The 13,338-nt window shown below is 39.0% G+C and overlaps 1 protein-coding gene across 5 annotated transcripts in view; it reads left to right on the top strand.

The window, feature by feature from the left end:
• Positions 1-13,338, top strand: part of palld (palladin, cytoskeletal associated protein) — a 105,454-nt gene that overhangs the window by 30,739 nt on the left and 61,377 nt on the right. The window contains exon 1 of one of the 5 annotated variants that reach the window (XM_067416913.1): positions 863-1,009. The exons of the other annotated variants lie outside the window; for them this stretch is intronic. The gene's annotated coding sequence lies outside the window, so the exon portion shown is untranslated. Of the gene's footprint in view, positions 1-862; positions 1,010-13,338 lie in introns of those variants that run through there. 5 annotated transcript variants of the gene reach the window in all.

Below are 13,338 nucleotides of genomic sequence, written 5' to 3'. Positions count from 1 at the left end.
TGTGTGTGTGTGTGTGTGTGTGTGTGTGTGTGTGTGTGTGTGTGTGTGTGTGTGTGTGTGTGTGTGTGTGTGTGTGTGTGTGTGTGTGTGTGTGTGTGTGTGTGTGTGTGTGTGTGTGTGTGTGTGTGTGTGTGTAATGCAATAAATGGTCAAATTGAGCAAGTAAAGTATTACCGGAGGAGAATAGCAGGAAAAGAATAAATGTCTTAGTTTATTTTGAATATGCTGTTTTCATGCACACAGGAATCCAGTATAGCTGTGAAGAATGTAAATATCATTTTGGAATGAAGTTTTAACCCGAATTTGGAGTTTAATTGGAAAATAATATTTTTGTAATATACATTTTATACATTTGTTATAGATCAGTGGCTTGTCAGTGAGGCCGGCTATGTTACTGTCTCTTTAATATATGTCCTCCATTCACCTCTGGAAGCTCTATACTCAAATCTGAGTTGTTTCTCAATTTCTAAGAAATCTTGAATTCAAGTCAAGACCAAATCAAATGGCAGACCAACGTCAAATTGTTCCTTTGACATGGGAATGTTAGTTTGAGGAGATGCAGGGTGAAGTCAGCGTTAGAGATTGAAACGATTTGCAAAAGAGATAATGAATAAAAGAAAAATAATGAGAGGGCTGGAGGTATGCCAAAGGGTTAGAGTGCCATTGAATCTCTATTCACAGTTACAGCGTCTCTCTCTCTCTCTCTCTCTCTCTCTCTCTCTCTCTCTCTCTCTCTCTCTCTCTCTCTCTCTCTCTCTCTCTCTCTCTCTCTCTCTCTCTCTCTCTCTCTTATACAGCTTCCTGCTTCCTCCCTCTTCTCTCTCTTGAGCCGTATGTGTGCTTCAATCAGTGTGGCAGAGTGTGTACATGTGTGAGTGATTGGAGGAGCTCTCTGGCTTGTGTATAGACATTCATAGGGAGTGTGTGAGCATTTCCCAAAGACAAAATCTGCACGTTTAGTTGTCATTTCTGGATATATTTAAGAAACAAGTGAAGCATAGAGCTTCAGGTAAGTTCAACTGAACTTTGAACTCTTGCAGAAGTTAGTTATCATTTACCTTCGTCTACTTCCACAATCTTAAAAAAATGACATTTTAAAAACGATTTGTGGAAAAGATGTTGTTTTGTTTTATATTTTTTTATTTTATTTTATTTTATTTAAATTTTGTTTTGTTTTACTTTATTAATACCAAGCATTTATATTTGAAGTTAAAATCATTTTTAAATGTTAAGTAAACAAGTGTTAGAGATCTTTTTATCTGGATACTAATTATCTTCATGTGATTTTTTTATCTGAGATTATGGTTTACTTAACGACTACGGCATATTTATCAGAAAGACAACAGTTATCTCTAACATATGTTAATGAATGCAACATGATGTGCTGAGCAATGCAATAAATCATTTTATAGTATATGGTCTTGATTTTTTGCTTCTGTCTATATGGAGGCGCATCATCGTCGTTGTCATGACAGAGTAAATATTTAATGTTTTAATACATTTTATTCACAATTGGTTTCATTCATGATTTTTGGCAATAAAATATTAGAAAAAAATAGAAGATTTTAAATAATACATACATTTTATAAAATATAAAATAATTATAAAATATATATATAATTGTAAATGCAACTTTTTCTGGTATGTTGGGATGCAGCTTCTGTGCCACAATGTGTGTGTGTGTGTGTGTGTGTGTGTGTGTGTGTGTGTGTGTGTGGTGTGTGTGTGTGTGTGTGTGTGTGTATAAGCACTTAATAATTCAGCTGCTGCAGATGCATCTATCAGTATTTCTATTTGTGGCATCTCATGCGGTCTTCTCTCCATTCCTATCTTCTTCCCAGTCTTCCCTTCCTGGCCTCTGACCTTTAGCATCTGACCTGTGATGTCAATTGTTACCAGGCGCAAAATTCCACTGATTGCGCTCAGAGAATTTAGCATTTGTCATGAACTTCAGGAATCGGATTACACACATGCTCACACTGTAATCTATCATGATAAGTTTGTTCTAAAAGTTTCCGTAGTTGTCTTACCTGTTTAAACTTTCGCTGTACGCCTTGGTCTTCCACAGCATCAGACATGCACCCAACTCTCGGTGACCCCCAGCCTCTCAGTCTGTCTCCCCAAAGCTGGTCAGTGTTTAATTCTGGCTTCAGACTTTGTTTCCTGTGTTTATGAGGCGTCGTCTGGCCTGATGTCAGTGACATGAAGCATATTCTTTCAAAACACCTCCAATATACACTAACAGATCAGTATGAATTTCAGCTCTCTTGATATGCCAAGTTCAGGGGAAGCCAAATCGGATTATTTCAGGTCTTCATGCATGAAAAGAGAGCAAGGAAAAAAGAAAGACTGAGACAAGAAAAGAAAAATAGATTTATCCTGCACCTTTAAATAGATTAAATACATATGGGGAAAATAATACAGAAAGAGATCAATAGAATTACAAATACGCCCACCATCACACAACTGACCCTATACTGGCCAAAGCTCGCTTCACCTGACAGGTTGCTTCAACACAAACAACGGTGATGCATTTTAACAGGGATGATATTTTATTTATATTTAATTTCATATTTGAACCATCAAACTTTAGAACTTTCTATAATTGTTATTTCTGTATAAGTGCCTTTATATTGCTGCTTCTGCACTGTCTATGCTGCTATAAATGTATTTTTGCAGTGCAAACCAAATGTTTCTTGTCAAAAAGCTCCTATTTTTCAGAATAAGACTGGCATGGTTTCATTGAAACCCTCAGTAGTGTTTAACGCTGACCATGAAACTCTCCCTTGGTCTGTACTCTTGGGTTTTTACTTGTTTGACTCTTGCCAGAAGATCAATATGCTCTGGTTTTGAAGGTGGCTTATAATTATCCATGGAAGCAGTGAGTGGCGTTTTCTTATTTCTCACTGCCCATGGATGCTTCAAGGAAAATGTCGACGTCCGTTTATCTGACTGTTGTTAGATGGGGGTGAAAGTGTGAGAATGGAGACAACAGTGACAGTGCAAGAGATGAAATTACCTGTTACTTGGCAGGATAATGGGTTTGACAGAGAAGTGTGTGTCTTTCTCATGTGAGAATGAGGCCAGTGTCCACACGCACACATACTCTGTGACTTGTTGTTATTTGCTGTTGTAGATGGAAAGTTTAAATAGGGAGGCTCTGTTACACTGGCCACATCATGGCCAAACCACAAGAGGCAGAAAGAGAGTCTCTCTCTCTCTCTCTCTCTCTCTCTCTCTCTCTCTCTCTCTCTCTCTCTCTCTCTCTCTCTCTCTCTCTCTCTCTCCCTCTCACACACAGACAAACACAGTGTTTTGGCTATGATGAGCACTGCTGAATTGTTTTTTATGGTTCAGTAATTATCCTTAATGATTGTTCATTAGGTCCGGTTTGTGGCTATGATCGACATGTTACCGTGGCAACACTAGCCAAATTTGCATACTTTCTTTACCAATGCTTCCACCACCCATAATGCTTTGTGAATCAAGCATGTGTATAAATGTTAATGTTTAATGAGAAAAAAAAATACATTAATACAATTACATTACACATTACATTATTTGTAACATATTTGTGTTTTTATTTATAATATACATGCTTCTCAAAAAATTAAGGGAACACTTAATCATCACAGTATAACACCAAGTAAATTACACTCCAGGGATATCAGTCTGTCAAGTTGGGAAGCATAACTGATTGTGAATCAGTTTCATCTGCTTTGGTGCAAATCAAAGTGACAACATGTGCACTGGAGAGGCAACAGCAAGACCCCCAAAAAAGGGAATGATTTTGCAGGTGGTGGCCATAGACAATTGTTATTCTTGTCAATCCTTATTCTTCCTGACTAATTTGTCTTTAGTTTTGTTAGGGTCCTTGTCACTGTAGCATGAGGAAGTGCCTGCAACCCAGTCAGGTTGCACAGGCAGACCTACTCCTCCAGGAAGGAGGTTTGGTTTGTCTCCCTGCACAGTTTCAAGAGCATGGAGGAGGTGCTGAGAGACAGGCTGTTACATGAGGAGAGCTGGACAGGGACGTAGAAGGGCAAATACACAGCACCAGGACTCGTATCTGCTCCTTTGTGCAAGGAGGAACAGGAGAAGCTCTGCCAGAGCCTTAGAAAATGGCCTCCAGCAGGCTACTGGTGTGCATGTTTCTGACCAAACGGTCAGAAACACACTTCACAGGGGTGGAATGAGGGTCCGACGTCCTCTATTGCGACCTGTGCTCAGCTCAGTACCGTGCAGCTCGATTGGCATTTTCCAGAGAACGCCAGAAGTCCATCAAAGTCCACCTCTGGCACATCCTTCTCCTCACGGATGAGGGCAGATTCACACTGAGCACATGTGACAGACGTGTAAGAGTCAGGAGATTCTGTGGGGAACGTTGTGCTGCTTGCTACACCATCTAGCATGGCAGTGTGGGTCAGTAATGGTCTGGGGTAGAATATCCTTGGAGGGTCGCACAGACCTCCACTTGCTAGCCAAATGGTTTTCTTACTGCTGTCAGGTATCGGGATGAAATCCTCAGAGCCATTGTAAGACCTGGTGGTGATGGTGCAGTTGGCCCTGTGTTCCTCCTGGTGCATTATCCTATCCAGCTTCATGTGTCTAGAGCTTGTAGGCAGTATTTAGAAGATGACCCCACACCCCAATACATGGCTGAGTTAGTGCAACCATATGCTCCTGCCCAGACCCTCAGATCTACCAATGATAACCTGCTTGTTGTACCCAAGTACAAACTCTCTGTGGGCTTTTAATGTTATTGGCCCTAAGCTATGGAGTAAACTGTCCCCAAATCTTCGCGCCGCACCTACTCTCCAGAAATTTAAAACTCATCTATTCTCTATGCTCAGTACATCATTATTTTTCTCTCTAATTTCTTTGCTTTCAAGTGATCTCACACTTTTTCATTGTATGTTATATGACTACTTTATTTTATTGTACCTTTGGTTCATGATAGGCGCTACAAAATATAAATATATATTATAGATTTCCAATTGAATATTTAACTAATTGAGATCCAATGTGTGATTTAAGTGTGATTTCTCTTACTTTTTTTAGCAATTTATATTTATTACATAAATAAATAAACACACTATGAAAAGTTTGGGGCATTTCCTCTTTGCAGGCTTTTTACAACTTCTGGAGATTGAAACTAACAGGCTTTCTCACTTGCACACACATACCATCATAGCAAGCTCCAGCATTGTCTGTAAGCCCAGTTAAACCCAATCCGCCCACATGTAATTAGTGTAAAGCATGCAGCAGAACTCCAGTGGAAAACTAAACTAGGATCCCTAAACAGGGATGTCTTGTGTAACACGTTCAGGTGTTTATGGTAAACACATTGTTTGTTTAGTTCCATTACTGGGACAAGCTGTGTTTTACCCCGTGAATGGTTTTTCTGAAACTGTTCCTCAGTTATTTAATGGTTATTGTGATTCTGTTTCGCAACTGATAATGACAACAGTTCTAAGCTGGTCTAACTACTTCAGTGTGTCTCTTTACTTTATGGGACATGTTTTTGAATTTAAAAACAACAAGATGTCTTGAAATAACCACAGCATCCTAAAAACATGGTACAAGATCCTAAAAAGACAATCAACTGTCAAAGAAAGTTAAATAATTATATGGCAATTTTATTATTTATTTTACTCCGTATGATGATGGGGCAAATTCCCTGTAGGCCGACGGCTCATGAGCTGCTTCTTCAGTCTTTCTGTGAATTGTGGTCGGGATGTAGACACAGACACAATGAAGTAGCCATAAAGCAATGCAGAGAGGCTTTTATTTCAGAACATATTTGGGTGAAAATAGTATGGTTTGCTGTCCGGGGGTGGATGAGCTTCTGTGAGATGGTGTAAGAAATGGAATTGGATGTTTTTGGTTCGGCATCCATGCACAAGGCGCTTAATTCAGTCTTTGTCTTAAAGATAGCTTGGCTTTGTTTCTCTATGCTGTGAAACAAGATTATTTTGTTGAGCTTAAAAAATGAAGCAGATTTTTTATTATTTACTATTATTTTATTTGTCTTGACTGAACTTAAAATGTTGAGTGCCGTCGCTAAATTGTAACAATTGTAAATTAAAGGGGTGATGAATCTACTTTCCCTTGAGCTTTTAAGGTCATGGTAATAAAATAATATTCTCTATGTTTCTGAGCTAAAAACTTCCTTGTTAGTCAAAGAAAAACTTTTATAGACACCAGGCCCCAAAAACGATCTTGTGCTTCATTCTTACGTCATAGCGCCATGAAACACGCCTCTACAGAACGTGTAATCCAGTAGCCCCGCCCACCGACTCATGGAGCTGATCGGCTCGTGCTGGTCAACAACAATAAACATGCCGAGGAAGATTAAGATATTGCGCTATTCCTGGTTGTGGAAGAACACAGTCACTGCATAAGCTTCCTTCTGATCCTAATATCAGGAATGAGGGGTTGAACTTTATTTTTAAAGAAGTTCCAGCTCACGTGGGGAAGACATGTTCACTTCAGTTCACTGCGGGATCCTTTGTAAACTAATCATCGGTCGATGCTGGATTTGGATCCAACAGGAATGGTGCAACACACATGTGAGTAAAACGTGTTTTTATATGTGATAGTATTGTTATAGATCGTTTTGCTTATGTGTACGTGTCTAACGGAGCATACCTTTAGCACGCTGGACTCAGACACGTACGGGCCAGGGCTCACAATGCCCGGCAGGCCGATGAATCTCATTATATTCCGTTCTTGTTCTGCTATTCTCTCTCTCGAGTTGACATCTGAAGGGTGGCGGCGTGCGAGTGCACGTGTGTGTTTTTTGTTTGTGTGTGTATGTGTGTGTGCGCGCGATTCGCGCTTGACCGACCCGAATGTGCGGGTTATTTGTAATATAAAAATAATAGTATAATCAATCGTGGGTGGATGAGAAATAAATCGTTTACGAGCCCTGTGATCGATCATTCTGGTTGCCTCTCCTCTCCCTCATGTGAACTGAACTGACAGCGGACCTGGAGCTCATTAAATATGCAAATCTTCTCCAATCCTAGCCGTGGGCGTTTACTTCCAAGTCTCCAGTGCGGACACGCCCATCAAAACCCAGCGTTCAGGAGAGAGCCAGTTCATGACACCTTCAATTTACCTTTTTAAATATTGAACCTTATGTACTTGCAATGCAACCATTCATATCCCATGCAGCTGGGAAGAGGGTGAATGGGACTAACCCCCCCCCCCCCCCCCCCCCAAAAAAAAATTTCATTGTAGGTCAGTGCATGTTTTTTTAAAGTTCATTACAGTTTATTAAAAGTGTCACAGCCAGCCTCAGTTCTTGTAATATGATAACAAAGTGGTAACTTGAGAAAAGACAGGACAGGATTAATAATGAAGACAAATGAGGGAATAACTACAGACTGAGAGAGGAAGGGGTGAAGACGACAGATGCCCTTGATGCCAGATCTGGGCTTAATTTTGCCGTAGTTGTGGTAAAGCAGACAAACACTTTTGCCTTCACACAGGATCTGAACCACATGGACATGCTGCTTTATTCGAGCAATTAGAAGCTTCTCCATCTGAATGTGATCACACAGACTCAAGCTAATGCACATTTGACTCTGCTTCCTGACCTCAGTGACAGTGATGTCTCACAAGCAGAATGTCTTAGAATGAGAGTAGACTGATTTCACCACATAACACACACAACATGTCTCCCTGTCTCTGTGATTTATGTGACATATTCCAGCTGTTGGACATAGATGACCCGAGCCTCTGTTCACTCTTGTGTCCTGTCATAAGCTTTACTCCCGTAACACATGGGACACACTCATTTACGTTTACATGTAGCTTTTATCCAAAATAAATTAAATATGAGGAAAAATACAAGCAGTTTATTTTAAAGGGGCCACAAACTGCATTGTTTTATAATGTCTCCTTGGGTGCACTTATAATGTTAGTAGGATTTTTACATCAACATTGGTCATAATTTAGAAATAAAAGGCATTTTTCCTACCCTGATTTTAGTCTCTGATTTGAACGCTCCGTTTTAAAGGACATGTCTGCTGTGAGACTTCAGTGTAAACGCCCACTGCTGTGATTGGCTCACATCTTTGCATATGAAATAGTTAGTATTACATGTGGAACTCTCTCTAAAACATTTAGCACGTTTTTACTATTACAGTTCTCAAGGATAACTAATCGTGGATAGTGTTGATTATAGCATTATATTTAGATTGTGGCATGAAAGGTTGCAGTGATGATTATTGTAGCCGATCACAGACATGTTGAGCTCATGAATGCAGTGATCTCGTCATTGCAACTCGATTTCTGCACACTAACGAATGCTTTCTGCATAACTAACAGTGCAAACACAATGTAAAAAAAGAGATTTGTTGATTATTACAGGAGTTTTGGCGCAAATCCAGAACTCAGTCACTGATAAGCTCGCGTTGTTCGATTAACAGCTCCAGCGATTGCAAACGGAGCGTTCTTTGATCGCATTCTGTACATAATTTAATTAAAGTTTAAATAACAGATTAGAGAAACAATGTGAAGTTGAGCTTTTAGTCACTGGTTTGATTTACTGACACATTGACAAAGATCATCTGACTGTACATGAATCATTACATATCAGAAATCACTGGTCTCAGATCAGGCATTAGAATTAACACGGTTACTTCAAAAAATTAGTTTGCAAAGCCTGCATCGAAATTGCGACTGATTTACCAAAGTATCCACAGTGAAATGTACTGAATACAAATAAATAATGCTCAACTGAGAGATTCACATTGATGAAAATAAATAACCACACATTTCTAGCATTAGGATCCTTTGGGAGGAGATGTTATTTGTAGTTCATCCTGTATCGCTCTTCTGTCCTTGCATTGATTTTCTTCTGCAGAGGCGGTCTTTCACCGATCTATGGTTTCAATAAAAGCTTTTTTTTTGGACCAACAAGGTTGTTTTCAGTATGATGACCCCTTAATTGAGCCAAAAGTAATATAGAGCTAGAAAAGTGATAATATTTTAGATTTTTTATTTTATTTAATTCATAATGACTATAATTAAACATAACAGAAGGCAGTTTGATATTTTTTGTATACTTGCAGAGAACTGCAGATTTATGTTTTGTTTGTATTTGTTTATTTTTTTGTTAAAGTGCCATTTCTTTCCAAACTTTTTATGGTTACACATTATTTCGATGGTCCACTTTAGACATTCTATTAGCTAATAAGTAACTTTGCAACTACATGTCAGCTAACTCTCATTTGAGTATTAGTAGACTGCTAGAATTAGGGTCAGTAGAGTATATTTGTCTGCTGGGAGAGCATTCAAATAAAGTGTTAGCTGGTATTAAGCAGACAGTCTACTCTAATGAGAGTTAGCTGACAAGTAGTTGCAAAGTTAGTAGAATGTAAAAAGTGCACTATATTCCTTCATTGTTATAATTATAAAACTGATTCAAAACTGAAGCCTTAGACACACTTTCTAGACAAGTATTCACAAGCCTTAAGCATGCTCTTGTGCCATCAATTTTCTAAGACTTTAATTGGTTTTATTAAGTGTTTTGTGTTTTTGGAATTGAATCTAGACCACTAATAATCTTTAAGGGTAAAAATCCCCCTTGCAAAACCAAAGACTATAGCTAGTTTGAGGCTGTGGTGAATCAGGCACACACCTGTCCTGGCACCGTAAAATCTCTCTCTAAGATGAATGAGTGTGTTATAGGCTTGCATGAGCCTGTAGAGAGCTGGATAGACAGACCGAATATGAGTATAGAGCACTGAACACTGCCTTAATGTGTTTCATCCGATGGCATTAAATCATCCGTCAAGCATCAGTTCTGGACATAGTTGATCAAATTTGAATCAGTGGATATGATGTGTTGACATGCTCGCTTGGCTCGTCGGTTCTTTCAGTGTGTACTGACAAATCAAAGAGCACGAGTGATAGATTGGGCGCTGTTGTCCGAGCCATGAACGGCAGAGGGGTGTAAAACAGAACTGCCAAACCTAGGAATGTCTTGGAATCTTTCCAGGATTCACAAAGGTGTTTAAAAGTGACTTCAACATTTTTCACAAAAGCACACAAAATAGACATTTCAGTTATGTTACGGACACCCTTCATTTTTATAGCCTCGGAGAAAGAAACCATGTTTAGGGATCTGAGTTCACATGCAGTGACAAAAAGAAGCAGGATAGAATCATAACGGACAAAAAACTTGATTTGGTAATGAGAATCAAGCAGAAAATGGATAAAGCCTTCGACTACCAGGATGGAATGAAGCGGACTCAGCAGGCTCCGGAATTTTGGGATTCTTTATAGAAGTCTTAATGATGTCCCACAGTATTTTAAGATCCGGAGACGAGCTGAATGAACAGCTGTGCGCCTTAACCAGGACTCGTTCCAGACACATATTAAAGCGTGTGTGTGTGTGTGTGTGTGTGTGTGTGTGGAGCGTTAGGATAGATTAATGGATAAAAGTTGTCTGAGACACTTGGAGTACAAAGAAAACTTGAATGAGCATGATGTATTCAGGATGCTTGGTTTAGGTTTGGTGTTTGGGACAGTGACCCAGACCATATGTTTGGAGTGTGTGTGTGTGTTCATGTTTTTCTACCCCAGTGACTTCAACCTGAATGCACACCGACTCATGGGGACTCGTGCCACTGTGGGAACCTAAATTGAGGAAACAAGCTTATAAATCATACTAATTTTTTTCTTGAAAATGTAAAAATGCAGAATATTTTCTTTGATGGGTAGGATTAGAGGCAGGGTTGGTGTAAGTGGAGAGAATATACACTTTATACGGTATAAAAACCATTACGCCTATGGAGATTCCCCCAAACATAGTGAACCAGACGTGTGTGTGTGTCAGTGCTTCCCGTAACATACACTCACAGGTGCTCGAGACAGGTATACTAGTTTTCATATTAATGCCCCAGGGCCTTAGAACAGACACTGACATCTCAAATAACTGATTTATAGAAAAAGAAATTGTGTTTAGGTGTGTGTGTGGTGACTAAAGGACTTTCCCTGCGGACTTTATGATTCCCAGACCCATGCGTCACAATGAAGTGCGGTGTCCCCTCTTTTGGTGTGCGAGTGTTTGATGTGTCATATTCCAGCTGTGCACACACATCAATCTAAACATTCCTTCCTGTCTGAGAATCACCTATGTCATGACTAAGCAGCAAAACCCGTCAGACACACTGATTTACATTCAGCTATTTTAGAGATTCTGCTCAGTGTTTTCTGTTTGGCCAACTAATTTCAGCCGAAAACATGATTGAAAGCAATCCAGTTGTTTTTGGTGCCATTTGCTGCACAGCAATTACATATTTTACCTTTCACCTTAAAGACATACACAAAACCTTATTTAAATTTGGCATGGATAGGAAACAGTGGATATCTTTTCTTCCCTATTGCAACATATTTCTGAGGGCAGGGCTGGAATTGATTGAATCATTGACTTGTTGTGGTTTACTATAGCTGTAATTTCACGTGTAATTTTTTTTTTACAGTGTATATTTATATTTATAATGTGCAGCGATCAATCATTCATAATGCAATATACCATAAAAAATCATTTTGATTTCTGGCCAACATTAGGTTTTGATGAAAGCACAAATCATCTGGTTTAAACAGCACTGCAGTGTTGATGAGCTGGGAAATATCTTTCTAATCAGGGAAATCTGTTCTTTGGCTCTTATGTTTAGTGATACCAGAAACACACAGAAACTGTAAGAGAAAATTGATTGCATCAAATCAAGCGGACAGGGGGTTTACTGCAAACATGACCTCAGTCGTTCATCTAGATTTTTTTTTTTTTCACACATAAATCACACTCTTATAAATGAACTGAAGTATAACCATACTAGAACTGCCTCATATGTGATATTTGGATTAATAGTTAAAAAATTCCCTTTTTCCAATGTTTGTATTATTTGAGAGAGAAATCAACGATTGCTTTGATTTGAGCTGAATCAGACTTCAAGGGTTAGTTCAACCAAAAATGAAAATTATGAATTCTGTCCTTAATTCCTCATCCTCATGTCATTCCAAACCCGTAAGACCTTCATCTGCGGAACACGAATATAGATATTTTTGATTAAATCTGAGAGCTTTCTGAACCAACCATAGGCATCAACGTCATTGCAACTTTCAAAGCCCAGAAAGGTAAAATAGTTACTCCAGTTGACTCCAGTGGTTCAACCTTAATGTTATGAAGCAACGGAAATAGACTTTTTGTGTGCAAAAACACAACAAAAACAATGACTTTATTCAACAATTGCTTCTTGTCTGTCTCAGACTTCCAGGTTGTACGTCAGAACGCCGGCTCATTATTGGTCAGCTCCTTGGTCAGCATCACACGCATGCGTCGTTGTGCTCACGTGAACAGTGTCGGCCAATGGTGAGCTGGCGTTCTGGATCCCGGAAGTGCTGCATTGTGTTTACTTCTATTTATGTTTTGTTTTTACGCACAAAAAGTATTTTAGTCGCTTCATGACATTAAAGGTCCCATTCTTCGCGTGTTTTCGAAGCTTTGATTATGTTTACAGTGTGCAATATAACATCAGTTCATGTTTCGCATGTAAAAAAAACACAGTATTTTTCACACAATTTACTTATCTGTACAGCGCTGTTTCCTCTGTCCTACAACCCCAAATCAGAAAAAGTTGGGACAGTTTGGAAAACGGAAATAAAAAAAGAAAGTAGTGATTTCTAAATTTACTTTGACTTGTATTTCATTGCAGACAATATGAACACAAAATATTTCATGTTTTGTCTGGTCAACTTCATGTCATTTGTAAATATGCATCCTTTCCTGTCATTCAGACCTGCAACACATTTCAAAAAAAGTTGGGACAGGAGCAATTTAGGGCTAGTAATGAGGTAAAAGGGTTAAATAATGATGTGATTTGAAACAGGTGATGCCGACAGCTGATTGAAATTATGATTTGGTACAAAAGCAGCATCCAAGAAAGATCTAATCCTTTAGGAGCAAAGATGGGCCGAGGATCGCCAGTTTGCCAACAAATACGTGCGAAAATTATTGAAATGTTTAAAAACAATGTTCCTCAAAGAAAGATAGGAAGAGATTTGGATATTTCACATTCAACAGTGCATAACATAATTACAAGATTCAAGGAATCTGGAGGAATTTCAGTGCGTAAAGGACAAGGCCGCAAGCCTAAACTGAACAACCGTGATCTCCGATCCCTCAGGCGGCACTGCATCAAGAATCGTCATTCATCTATAAGCGATATCACCACATGGGCTCAGGACTACTTTGGCAAACCTTTGTCAAGTACCACAATACGTAGTTACATCCACAAATGCCAGTTAAAACTGTACTGTGCC

Source organism: Pseudorasbora parva, chromosome 15 (assembly GCF_024679245.1).
Source record: "Pseudorasbora parva isolate DD20220531a chromosome 15, ASM2467924v1, whole genome shotgun sequence".
Taxonomy (NCBI): Eukaryota; Metazoa; Chordata; class Actinopteri; order Cypriniformes; family Gobionidae; genus Pseudorasbora; species Pseudorasbora parva.
The sequence above is the reverse complement of the archived record's forward strand: the minus strand, read 5'-3'. Positions and strand labels throughout refer to the sequence as shown.